The sequence below is a fragment of the Schistocerca nitens genome, chromosome 8, assembly GCF_023898315.1.
Source record: "Schistocerca nitens isolate TAMUIC-IGC-003100 chromosome 8, iqSchNite1.1, whole genome shotgun sequence".
Classification (NCBI taxonomy): domain Eukaryota; kingdom Metazoa; phylum Arthropoda; class Insecta; order Orthoptera; family Acrididae; genus Schistocerca; species Schistocerca nitens.
In genome coordinates this window covers 172,284,690-172,298,894 of record NC_064621.1, presented here as the reverse complement: position 1 = coordinate 172,298,894, position 14,205 = coordinate 172,284,690, and the positions used below count along the sequence as shown (strand labels likewise).

The 14,205-nt window shown below is 47.1% G+C and overlaps 1 protein-coding gene and 2 non-coding genes across 4 annotated transcripts in view; 1 reads left to right on the top strand and 2 right to left on the bottom strand.

Annotated features, from left to right (window-relative positions):
* Window positions 1-14,205, bottom strand: part of LOC126199013 (neuroendocrine convertase 1-like) — a 522,936-nt gene that overhangs the window by 178,837 nt on the left and 329,894 nt on the right. The gene's annotated exons all lie outside the window — the stretch shown is intronic.
* Window positions 11,367-11,441, bottom strand: Trnas-cga (transfer RNA serine (anticodon CGA)). Its single transcript has one exon. It is a non-coding gene; the product is annotated as a tRNA-Ser (tRNA).
* Window positions 12,066-12,140, top strand: Trnas-cga (transfer RNA serine (anticodon CGA)). Its single transcript has one exon. It is a non-coding gene; the product is annotated as a tRNA-Ser (tRNA).

Here is a 14,205-nt window from a genome sequence, read left to right as displayed (position 1 = left end):
CGTGGACGTGAACCGTATGTGCAGTTGACGGACTTTGAGCGAGGGCGTATAGTGGGCATGCGGGAGGCCGGGTGGACGTACCGCCGAATTGCTCAACACGTGGGGCGTGAGGTCTCCACAGTACATCGATGTTGTCGCCAGTGGTCGGCGGAAGGTGCACGTGCCCGTCGACCTGGGACCGGACCGCAGCTGAAGCTGGGCTACGGTCCCGCACACCGTTAGGCCGTCTTCCGCTCACGCCCCAACATCGTGCAGCCCGCCTCCAGTGGTGTCGCGACAGGCGTGAATGGAGGGACGAATGGAGACGTGTCGTCTTCAGCGATGAGAGTCGCTTCTGCCTTGGTGCCATTGATGGTCGTATGCGTGTTTGGCGCCGTGCAGGTGAGCGCCACAATCAGGACTGCATACGACCGAGGCACACAGGGCCAACACCCAGCATCATGGTGTGGGGAGCGATCTCCTACACTGGCCGTACACCACTGGTGATCGTCGAGGGGACACTGAATAGTGCACGGTACATCCAAACCGTCATCGAACCCATCGTTCTACCATTCCTAGACCGGCAAGGGAACTTGCTGTTCCAACAGGACAATGCACGTCCGCATGTATCCCGTGCCACCCAACGTGCTCTAGAAGGTGTAAGTCAACTACCCTGGCCAGCAAGATCTCCGGATCTGTCCCCCATTGAGCATGTTTGGGAGGGATGGGGCGTCGTCTCACGCGGTCTGCACGTCCAGCACGAACGCTGGTCCAACTGAGGCGCCAGGTGGAAATGGCATGGCAAGCCGTTCCACAGGACTACATCCAGCATCTCTACGATCGTCTCCATGGGAGAATAGCAGCCTGCATTGCTACAAAGGTGGATATACACTGTACTAGTGCCGACATTGTGCATGCTCTGTTGCCTGTGTCTATGTGCCTGTGGTTCTGTCAGTGTGATCATGTGATGTATCTGACCCCAGGAATGTGTCAATAAAGTTTCCCCTTCCTGGGACAATGAATTCACGGTGTTCTTATTTCAATTTCCAGGAGTGTATATTATGTTACAGGGTGTTTCAAAAATGACCAGTATATTTGAAACTGCAGTAAAAACTAAACGAGCAGCGATAGAAATACACCGTTTGTTGCAATATGCTTGGGACAACAGTTCATTTTCAGGCGGACAAACTTTCGAAATTACAGTAGTTACAATTTTCAACAACAGATGGCGCTGCAAGTGATGTGAAAGATATACAAGACAACGCAGTCTGTGGGTGCGCCATTCTGTACGTCGTCTTTCTGCTGTAAGCGTGTGCTGTTCACAACGTGCAAGTGTGCTGTAGACAACATGGTTTATTCCTTAGAACAGAGGATTTTTCTGGTGTTGGAATTGCACCGCCTAGAACACAGTGTTGTTGCAACAAGACGAAGTTTTCAACGGAGGTTTAATGTAACCAAAGGACCGAAAAGCGATACAATAAATGATCTGTTTGAAAAATTTCAACGGACTGTGAACGTGACGGATGAACGTGCTGGAAAGGTAGGGCGACCGCGTACGGCAACCACAGAGGGCAACGCGCAGCTAGTGCAGCAGGTGATCCAACAGCGGCCTCGGGTTTCCGTTCGCCGTGTTGCAGCTGCGGTTCAAATGACGCCAACGTCAACGTATCGTCTCATGCGCCAGAGTTTACACCTCTATCCATACAAAATTCAAACGCGGCAACCCCTCAGCGCCGCTACCATTGCTGCACGAGAGACATTCGCTAACGATATAGTGCACGGGATTGATGACGGCGATATGCATGTGGGCAGCATTTGGTTTACTGACGAAGCTTATTTTTACCTGGACGGCTTCGTCAATAAACAGAACTGGCGCATATGGGGAACCGAAAAGCCCCATGTTGCAGTCCCATCGTCCCTGCATCCTCAAAAAGTACTGGTCTGGGCCGCCATTTCTTACAAAGGAATCATTGGCCCATTTTTCAGATCCGAAACGATTACTGCATCACGCTATCTGGACATTCTTCGTGAATTTGTGGCGGTACAAACTGCCTTAGACGACACTGCGAACACCTCGTGGTTTATGCAAGATGGTGTCCGGACACATCGCACGGCCGACGTCTTTAATTTCCCGAATGAATATTTCGAAGATCGTGTGATTGCTTTGGGCTATCCGAAACATACAGGAGGCAGCGTGGATTGGCCTCCCTATTCGCCAGACATGAACCCCTGTGACTTCTTTCCGTGGGGACACTTGAAAGACCAGGTGTACCGCCAGAATCCAGAAACAAATGAACAGCTGAAGCAGTATGTATTGGACTGTTAAGGCAGCCAGTCCACAGTCAAGTAGCCGAAAGGGCACGCGTCAACTCACGCCGTCTGGCGTTAAGTCTGGAACAGGATACGTAATGAATGTGATAAAGAAAAGAACGTAGCTACTAGAACACTTAACTTTTATATCGTCCTTTGGTATACAGCATTCTTGATGATACAAGTGAGACTCAGTAGATACATGAAGTTACTTATGGCGCCTTGCTAGGTCGTAGCCATTAACTTATCTGAAGGCTATTCTATCTGTCTCTCGGCAAATGAGAGAAAGGCTTCGTCAGTGTAGTCGCTAGCAACGTCGTCGTACAACTGGGGCGAGTGCTAGTGCGTATCTCGAGACCTGCCTTGTGGTGGCGCTCGGTCTGCGATCCTGACAGTGGCGACACGCGGGTCCGACATGTACTAATGGACCGCGGCCGATTTAAGCTACCACCTAGCAAGTGTGATGTCTGGCGGTGACACCACACAGTACATCTCATCTGCATGTGAAACCATTCCGCCAGACACGTTGTCAAAGGTTTCGGGTAATTTCATTCAGAGACTACGCCATATTATTGCTACGCATGCTGGATATGTGGAAAATATCGTACTGCAGAGTTTCCCAGACCGCAGCGCCATCTGTTGTTGAAAATTGTAACTACTGCAATTTCGAAAGTTTGTCTGCCTGAAAATGTACTGTTGTCCCAAGCATATTGCAACAAACGGTGTATTTCTATCGCTGCTCGTTTAGTTTTTATTGCCGTTTCAAATATACCGGTCATTTTTTAAACAACCTGTATCAAAAGTATCCTGAAACCCCCAAAAACATACGTTTTTCATAATAGGTGTACTGAGCTGCCACCTACTGCCAGGTACTCCATAACAGCCACCTCAGTAGTCATTAGACATCGTGAGAGCAGAATGGGACGCTCCGCGTAACTCGGACATGGAACGTGCTCAGGGAGTCACTTGTATCACACGTCTGTACACGAGATTTCCACGCTCCTAAACATCCCTAGGTCCACTGTTTCCGATTTGACAGTGAAGTGGAAACGTGAAGGGACGCGTACAGTACAAAAACGTACAGGCCGATTTCGTCTGTTGACGGGCAGAGACCGCCGACAGTTGAAGAGGATCGTAATGTGTAATAGGCAGACATCTATCCAGACGATCCCACAGGAATTCCGAACAGCATCAGGATCCACTGTAAGTACTATGACAGTTAGACGGGAGGTGAGGAAACTTGGATATCATGGTCAAGCGCCTGTTCATAAGTCACACCTCACGCCTGTAAATGCCAAACGACGGTAAGAAGCGTAAATATTGGACGACTGAAAAGTGGAAAAACGTTGTGTGGAGCGACGAATCACGGCACACAATGTGGCGATCCGATGGCAGGGAGTGGGTACGGCGAATGCCGGGTGAACGGCATCTGCCAGCGTGTATAGTGCCAACAGTAAAATTCGGAGGCAGTGGTGTTACAGTGTGGCCGTGTTTTTCTTGGAGGGGCGTTAACCCCTTGTTTTGCGTGACACTGTCACAGCACAGGCCTATGTTGATGTTTTGAGCACCTTCTTTCTTCCCACTGTTGAAGAGCAGTTCGGGAATGGCGATTGCATCTTTCAACACGATCGAGCGCCTGTTCATAGTGCACGGCCTGTGGCGGAGAGGTTACACGACAATAACATCCCTGTAATGGACTGGCCTGTACAGAGTCCTAACATGAATCCTATAGAACACCTTTGGGATGTTTTGGAACGCCGACTTTGTGTCAGGCCTCACTTACTTACATCGATAACACTCCTCAGTGAAGCACTCAGTGAATAATGGCCTGCCACTACCAAAGAAACGTTCCAGTACATGATTGAAGTTACCGGTATGCCTGCGAGAGTGGAAGATGTCATCAAGGCTAATGGCGGGCTAGCACCATATTGAATTCCAGCATTTCCTATGGAGGGCGCCACGACCATGTAAGTCATTTTCTGCCAGGTGTCCGGATACTTTTCATCACATAGTGCATAAAGTCTATTTAAGTCCATAGCCTGATGAAACAATGAAATACCCAAAAAGACATGGTGGGATGTCAATGTAACTACATCAACGTTCACGGCATCAGTGGGTATGTAAATGATTGGAGCTGCAGTTCCCTGTGATGGGGAAATTGCCTCAATTGTCCATTACTGTTGTTAGTGTTTAGTTATGTTAGCATGCCCCATACGTTATATAAAGTGGATGAACAACATCAAGTGTTGTGCAATCACTGTGAAGGACACATAGATGGTGGGTACTTACATGAGGCAGGGTGATCAGCACCTGGCAGAATTTGAGAGGGGCATCATTGTGAGTCTACATTTCGCCAGCTGATCAAGTCGTGGAATATCCAGATTTGTGGGACATTCGCATGTGACAGTGACCCTTTGCTGATCTGCATGGAAACATGAGGGCAGGTACACTCCTCGTAAAGGTTGCATCGAGCGCTTCTGACTACCTCAAGAAAATATCGTGAAGCACACTGCATACAATTCACATCTACTGCTGCCGTCTGGGAAAGGGTAATGGACTCCCCACAACATTGGTGGGAGACTAGCATCAGCTGGAAAAAAGAATTACCGTCCCGTGTATAGACTGCCAGTAACACTACAACACAAACGTTGTATCAGCAGTGGTGCCAGGAAGTGTGAGCTGCTGATGATGGCAGCGATGAATCGCGGTTTCACAGTACTATGGATCACTAGGACCCCGTTGTCGATGATATGGTGGCGACCTGGGGCGAGGTTCCGTTCTTCCAGTGTTTCGGATAGGCGCAGCCGTGTTACTCCGTTCTGATGTGGGGAGCCATCGGTTATGACTTCAGGTCACACTTAGTAGTGATTGAGGTAACTGTGGCAGCACAGCAGTACGTCAAGGACATCCTGCGTTACGTGTTATACAACAGTGTTGTGGTGCCATTTTTCATCTACATCTACATGGTTACCATGCAATTCACACTTAAGAGCCTGGCAGATGGTTCATCGAACCATTTTCATACTACTTCTCTACCCTTCCACTCTCGAATGGTGCTTGGGAAAAAGAAACACCTAAATCTTTCCGTTTGAGCTCTGATTTATTTTATTATGATGACCATTTCTCCCAACGTACGTGGGTGTCAACAAAATATTTACGCATTCGGAACAGAAAGTTGGTGATTGAAATTTCGTAAATAGATCTCAGCGCAAATAAAACAACCGACTTTGTTTCAGTGACTGCCACCCAAACTCACGTATCGTATCAGTGACACTCTCACTCCTATTGCGCGATAACACGAAACGAGCTGCCCTTCTTTGCACTTTTTCGATGTCCTCCGTCAATCCTACCTGGTAAGGATCCCATATCGCGCAGCAGTATTCCAGCAGAGGACGGACAAGTGTGATGTAGGCTGTCCCTTTAGTGGGTCTGTCGCATCTTCTAAGTGTTCTGCCAACAAAGCGCAGTATTTGTTTCCCCTTCCTAGCAATATTATCTATTTGGTCTTTCCAATTTAACTTGCTCTTAATTGTAATTCCTAGGTATTTAGTCGAATTGACAACCCTTAGATGTGTGCAATTTATCGTATACCCAAAATTTATCGGATTTCTTTTAGTACCTATGTGGATCATTTTGTAATTGGAATTGATCGTCTGATGATTTTAATAGACATTAAATTACAGCATCGTCTGCAAACTATCTAAGCGGGCTGCTCAGATTATCACATAGATCATTTATGTAAATCAGGAACAGCAGAGGGCCTATGAAACTACCTTGCGGAACGCCAGATATCATTTCTGTTCTACTCAATGATTTACCGTCTGAACCGTGATTTATTTTCAAAGAATATTCTTAAGAATTTATTTTATTTACTAGCGATTCATCAAGAACATTAACACATTTATTTACACTATGTAAGCATGGAAGTAGTTGCCAGGGAGTTACTGATGAAATCATAATCAAATGCCTTTTAGCAAATGGGAATTTTACTCACTTTAATAGTGCCTGAAAGCATTTTTTTAAGAAACAGATTTAAAATAATAATCAGAATCCTCCCTCTAAATATCAAAGTTACAATTTATTCAGAGGCAGAAAGAAACAAATTTTGACTGTATGAGCTTTCAGGCAGAGAACCTTGCCGCTCCCTTTTGACACAGCCGTAGTTACGACCACTCACAACAGTCTCTGAAAGACTACACTCGTGCAAATTTGCAACACACCAGATAACTTTAAACTAAGGGTTTTAACAATTTACACAAGCACACAAACTGTGCACCCTTCCCCCCCCCCCCGCCCCCCGCCGTAGGAGAGATGGAAATGGTACAAAACACTAACACTTAAAATATTAACCTTAATTTTAACTTTTAAGTAAACTGTTACGGTGAAAGGGTGGCAACTTTATATACTAAAATAATCATTTAAATAAAAGCCCATGAAATGCAATCTTATATAAAATTCTACAAGGTTGGATAAACAATAGTTAAGATGCTCTACTGTACACAGATACCGCCTCTCAAGATCATAGGCAATAATATCAAAGTTTCCAAAGATCAAAACATATTTCAGGTATTAGGCCGTTACACTCCAAGCAATAAAACCGTTAACACACCAAATCCGACAAACATGACAGAGGCAGCTACTAACGTACGGTAGAGTGATATGGAGATTACCGAACAACCCGAACCGCAGGTTCTAACCCGCCCCTTCTCCACAAGGGAAAAACGGACCACCCAATTTATAAACAACCACCTACGCGCGGGTGGGCAAACGGAGAAGAATGGTAAGACGACCCCAAAGCAAAACGGCTGATGACCTCACCAAGAAAACAAGTAGAATTTAACAAGAGTACATCAAACAAGATATCACCAATCACTTCTAATAAACTGCGATTTCTCGAGAAGACCTGGCGCAGCACCCCCAAATCGCTCTCCCGAACCGTCCGCTGCCAGCCGCTTCAACGGGCGCAGGAAGGCGCGCCGATCTCCCGTCTCACGGCGTCGCAGCTCGCACCGGCCAGACTGATGTCATGGGTTGACTCCTGTTGCTCTCGTGTCGACCGCGAAGTCACCACCCCTCGCTATACGCCGCGGCCCACTGGACTCCCGTGGCGACCTCACATGCGCCGACGCTCAAGACGGTCAATTCATCTTGTGTCTCACTGCGCGACCGACCAACCGATCGATCCAACCGCCAATGACCATTGCCTGAGCAAACTCGAGCAGACTCGCGGCCTAACGCGCAGACTCAGATGCAGAAACTAAGCCCCGACCGGGCGACCGCTCGCTGAGTTCTCATACTGGCGGAGTGGAAATACTCTCATTTTTCCGGCTTTAAAGTTTGATCCGAACGACAGATAGACACTAACTGCCTAACAAATGCGGACGAGAGACAGACCCAGACCAACTGACTGGCGAGTTCATAGCGCCCTTTATATGCACGTGAACAGGCAACCTTTCCCCTTTCCCACCAGAGGGAGACACCAAAGCTGCGACTGCCACAGCGGCGCCACCGCCAGAAACGGAGGGCGACTGCTTCACACTACGCGCTGCGGCGCGCTCTTCAAAATAGCAATTTTTACCAAGGCTCACCGTCTATCACTACGAACTATGACCTCCCTGAGAGGAAATCATGAATCCAGTCACACAACTGAGACGAAACTCCATATGCACGCAATTTGATTATCAAGAACGATATTTTCTGAATCCGTGTTCGTCATGTATCAAAAAGTCATTTTCTTCAAGGTGATTCATAATGTTCGAGTACTGTATATGCTCCAAAATCCTACTGCAAATTGAGGTCAGTGATATGGGTTTGTAATTCAATGGATTACTCCTATTTCCTTTCTCGAATATTGGTGTGACCTGTGCTACTTTCCAGTCTTTAGGAACAGACCTTTCGTCAAGTGAGCGGTTGTATATGATTGCTAAGAAAGGCACTATTGTGTCTGCATACTCTGAGAGGAACCTGATTGGTATACCGTCTAGACCGGAAGACTTGCCTTTCTTAAGTGATTTGAGTTGTTTCGCAACACCTAAGATATCTACATTTATTTCATTCATGCGAACAGCCGTTCTGGTTTCGAATTCTGGAATATTTACTTCGTCTTCTTTCGTGAAGAAATTACGGAAAACTGTCTTTAGTAACGCCGCTTTAGTGGCACCATCATCGGTAACATTTCCATCGCTATCGCGCAGTGACGGTATTCACTGTTTTTTGCCACTGGTGTACTTTACATACGACCAGAATCTCTTTGACTTTTCTACCGTAGTTTGAGGCAATATTTCGTTGTGGAAACTATTAAAAGTATCTCGCACTGACGTCCGCACTAAATTTCGAGCTTCCGTGAAAGTTAGCCAGTCTTGGGGATTTTGCGTCCTTCTGAATTTGGCATACTGTTTTCGTTGCTTCTGCAACGGTGTTCTGTCCCGTCTCTTATTAACTTATGCGGTATGAATCTATCTATTACTGTCGATACTGTATCTTTGAATTTGAGCCATATCTGGTTTACACTTACATAATTATCTTGGAAGGAATGGAGACTCTCTTAGGAAGGCTCATGACCTAATTGTTCAAAGTAATTCTCAGAGAAAGCATTTAGTACAATTTCGGAAGATGTTTTCTGTCTACCACCGGATTTGAACATGTATTTTCGCCAACCCATTATAAGTGTATGCGTTGGGTACTTATTTGTAATGACATTCAAGTTTTCTTTGAAGCATTCAGCTATTATATCATATGTGTCGGGTGGTCGGCAGAAGGAGCCTATTATTATTTTGGTACGGCTGTTGAGTATAACCTCTACCCATAGTAATTCGCAAGAAGTATCTACACCCCTGGAAATTGAAATAAGAACACCGTGAATTCATTGTCCCAGGAAGGGGAAACTTTATTGACACATTCCTGGGGTCAGATACATCACATGATCACACTGACAGAACCACAGGCACATAGACACAGGCAACAGAGCATGCACAATGTCGGCACTAGTACAGTGTATATCCACCTTTCGCAGCAATGCAGGCTGCTATTCTCCCATGGAGACGATCGTAGAGATGCTGGATGTAGTCCTGTGGAACGGCTTGCCATGCCATTTCCACCTGGCGCCTCAGTTGGACCAGCGTTCGTGCCGGACGTGCAGACCGCGTGAGACGACGCTTCATCCAGTCCCAAACATGCTCAATGGGGGACAGATCCGGAGATCTTGCTGGCCAGGGTAGTTGACTTACACCTTCTAGAGCACGTTGGGTGGCACGGGATACATGCGGACGTGCATTGTCCTGTTGGAACAGCAAGTTCCCTTGCCGGTCTAGGAATGGTAGAACGATGGGTTCGATGACGGTTTGGATGTACCGTGCACTATTCAGTGTCCCCTCGACGATCACCAGTGGTGTACGGCCAGTGTAGGAGATCGCTCCCCACACCATGATGCCGGGTGTTGGCCCTGTGTGCCTCGGTCGTATGCAGTCCTGATTGTGGCGCTCACCTGCACGGCGCCAAACACGCATACGACCATCATTGGCACCAAGGCAGAAGCGACTCTCATCGCTGAAGACGACACGTCTCCATTCGTCCCTCCATTCACGCCTGTCGCGACACCACTGGAGGCGGGCTGCACGATGTTGGGGCGTGAGCGGAAGACGGCCTAACGGTGTGCGGGACCGTAGCCCAGCTTCATGGAGACGGTTGCGAATGGTCCTCGCCGATACCCCAGGAGCAACAGTGTCCCTAATTTGCTGGGAAGTGACGGTGCGGTCCCCTACGGCACTGCGTAGGATCCTACGGTCTTGGCGTGCATGCGTGCGTCGCTGCGGTCCGGTCCCAGGTCGACGGGCACGTGCACCTTCCGCCGACCACTGGCGACAACATCGATGTACTGTGGAGACCTCACGCCCCACGTGTTGAGCAATTCGGCGGTACGTCCACCCGGCCTCCCGCATGCCCACTATACGCACTCGCTCAAAGTCCGTCAACTGCACATACGGTTCACGTCCACGCTGTCGCGGCATGCTACCAGTGTTAAAGACTGCGATGGAGCTCCGTATGCCACGGCAAACTGGCTGACACTGACGGCGGCGGTGCACAAATGCTGCGCAGCTAGCGCCATTCGACGGCCAACACCGCGGTTCCTGGTGTGTCCGCTGTGCCGTGCGTGTGATCATTGCTTGTACAGCCCTCTCGCAGTGTCCGGAGCAAGTATGGTGGGTCTGACACACCAGTGTCAATGTGTTCTTCTTTCCATTTCCAGGAGTGTATTTCAACTTCACTACAGGACATAGCTTTTCCACACACGACACTTGTCTCTATGAACTGTCTGCCTGATGCAAATGCACTCGCTTAGGTAGCGGGATCCCCATATCTGTCTGCAGGCCAGAGAGGGTGTAGCATCATACTAAGAGGTGACTCACACTCCCAATTTCCTGGCACCACTATTTTGTTTGTGTTTATAGATTACTGTTTTTGTAATTAAGTAAGATTCAGAGTCGCTTCAGTTTATACAAACAACATAAATGTGAGCACTGCATACATGATCCCCTATAAGACGATTTCCATTATACTAAGAGTTCATAATCCTTGGACACCTTTAGTTTCATTTATACCTCATGTAGTGCTAACTAATCATATCCTCTTGAGCCTCATATGCCTGTATTCCGCTACAATTACAAAGGTCAGCTGTCGTTTCCATATAAATCATAGTCAGCTGCGGTTTCACTAGGACTTGCCGGAAACAGTAATTAGTTGCGAGTAATTAAATTCGTTTGGTTTGAGTCGCTAATGTAAATGAAGACAAGAGTAAGACTTCCAGTTACTAGAGCCTTTCCTCATAATGCAAAGAAGAGGAAGGGTGAAATTTGGAACGTGTATTATATTCCTAATTACACTATGCTACTAACTGAAGACAAAGCCATTCTCCCACCATACTGCCACAGTATTAATTTCATAGACCAGGAAATAAGTCAATGTATCATCAGTTTACAAAATCGATGCATTAATTTAAAATTTAAAAGAAATATTTGAAGCACCTAAATCTATGTCGTCGGGAAACAGACTGTTTGAAACTTCCTGGCAGATTAAAACTGTGTCCCCGACCGAGACTCGAACTCGGGACCTTTGCCTTTCGCGGGCAAGTGCTCTACCAACTGAGCTACCGAAGCACGACTCACGCCCGGTACTCACAGCTTTACTTCTGGCAGTACGTCGTCTCCTACCTTCCAAACTTTACAGAAGCTCTCCTGCGAACCTTGCAGAACTAGCACTCCTGAAAGAAAGGATATTGCAGAGACATGGCTTAGCCACAGCCTGGGGGATGTTTCCAGAATTAGATTTTCACTCTGCAGCGGAGTGTGCGCTGATATGAAACTTCCTGGCAGATTAAAACTGTGTGCCCGACCGAGACTCGAACTCGGGACCTTTGCCTTTCGCGGGCAAGTGCTCTACCAACTAAGCTACCGAAGCACGACTCACGCCCGGTACTCACAGCTTTACTTCTGCCAGTACCTCGTCTCCTACCTTCCAAACTTTACAGAAGCTCTCCTGCGAACCTTGCAGAACTAGCACTCCTGAAAGAAAGGATATTGCAGAGACATGGCTTAGCCACAGCCTGGGGGATGTTTCCAGAATGAGATTTTCACTCTGCAGCGGAGTGTGCGCTGATATGAAACTTCCTGGCAGATTAAAACTGTGTGCCCGACCGAGACGCAGGAGAGCTTCTGTAAAGTTTGGAAGGTAGGAGACGAGGTACTGGCAGAAGTACAGCTGTGAGTACCGGGCGTGAATCGTGCTTCGGTAGCTCAGTTGGTAGAGCACTTGCCCGCGAAAGGCAAAGGTCCCGAGTTCGAGTCTCGGTCGGGCATACAGTTTTAATCTGCCAGGAAGTTTCATATCAGCGCACACTCCGCTGCAGAGTGAAAATCTCATTCTGGAAACAGACTGTTTGTTTCTGGAACAGGGCACTTCAAGACTCGAAATAAATTCGATAAGATCTTCCGCACTAAAAAGGGGGAAATAATAGATAGCATAGAATCATATAGCCCGCTGTCTCCTTGTTTCAGGGTAAAAAAGTGACACAACTGTCAACAGTTTCGGTATTTGAGGCTGAAACTACTGTAGATAACGGAATTATTCATCTCGACTGCGAGTGACATCTTTTAGAAGATGGTTGCCAGCGAACATTATACGCAGTGGAGGATAATCTTCACCCAGCAGTGAAATGTCCGTTGAACTGAACTTCTAAAACAATAATGTTCTTTAGATATTTTGATTTTAAGTAGCCCCAGTACCTGCCATAAGGTGAGATTTGTTGTCCATGTTCGCAGCTGCGAATACATTTAATGTACCGGGTGATAAAAAAGTCAGTATAAATTTGAAAACTTAATAAACGACGGAATAATGTAGATACAGAGGTAAAAATTGACACACATACTTGGAATGACATGGGGTTTTATTAGAATAAAAAAAATACAAAGTTCACAAAATGTCAGACAGATGGCGCTGGACAGCAAAACATCAGTGACTGCGCATGACAATCGTGTATAAAAGGAGCTGTAACGAGAGAGAGAATCAGATGCGCCAGCAGTTGCAGCATGTTGACGTTACCTGAAAAGGCGCTTTTAGTGAAGCTGTATTATCAGATTGGGGAATGTGCTAGTTCAGCGTTACGATTCTATCGCCATAGGAAGGGGATTCGAACCAGTAAAGGTCCGTTGACAAATGCAGCTGTGGCGAGAATGATTTCGAAGTGACGGGTTGTATAGACGATAGACACCGTAGTGCCCGACCGAGCACAAGCCGTAATGCTGCTGAGACAGTTTAGGAAGAAATTGAGACTGTAGCGGGTTCGTCTATGCACGGGGAAGTCAGCGCTCGTGCAGTCGCACGTCGCACCCGCATTGCATACACTACTGTTTGGTTGGCACTTAGGCGTACCCTCCGATGCTATCCGTACAAAATTCATCGGCATCATGAACTGTTACCTGGCAATTTAGTGAAGCGGAGGGCATTTGCGGTGTGGGCGTTTCAAAAGATGGCGGAAGATGACGATTGGTTGAGTAACGTGTTGTGGACCGACGAAGCTCATTTCACTCTCCGAGGGTCTGTCAACGACCACAACTGCAGAATTTGGGCTACCGAAAATTCTAAAACTGTCGTGGAAACTCCATTGCACGACGAGAAAGTCACGGTATGGGTTGGATTTACCACATCTACCGTTATCGGGCCTTTTTTCTTCGAGGAAATGCGTGATTCTGGTTTTGTAACTGCTACCACGACGGGTGAGAGGTACGATGTTTATGCAGAATGGCGCTCCACCCCATATTGCTAGACACGTGAAAGATCTGTTACGCGCGTTGTTTGGTGATGATCGTGTGCTCAGCCGCCACTTTCGTCATGCTTGGCCTCCCAGGTCCCCAGACCTCAGTCGGTGCGACTATGGGCTTTGGGGTTACCTGAAGTCGCAAGTGTATCCTGATCGACCGACATCTCTAGGGATCTGAAAGACAACATCCGACGCGAATGCCTCACCATAACTCCGAACATGCTTTACAGTGCTGTTCACAACATTATTCATTGACTACAGCTATTGTTGAGGACTGATGGTGGACATGTTGTGCATTTCCTGTAAAGAACATCATCTTTGGTTTGTCTTACTTTGTTATGCTAATTATTGCTATTCCGATCAGATGAAGCGCCATTTGTCGGTCATTTTTTGAACTTTTGTATTTTTTTGGTTCTATTAAAACCCCATGTCATTCCAAGCATGTGGGTCAATTTGTACCTCTCTTTCTACATTATTCCGTGATTTATTCAGTTTTCAAATTTATACTGAGTTTTTGATCACCCGGTATTTCATAACCGCTGTAGCTGCCATGTTAATTCCATTGCCTCGTAATTCGGAATAACACAGGTACTGCAATACGGTAT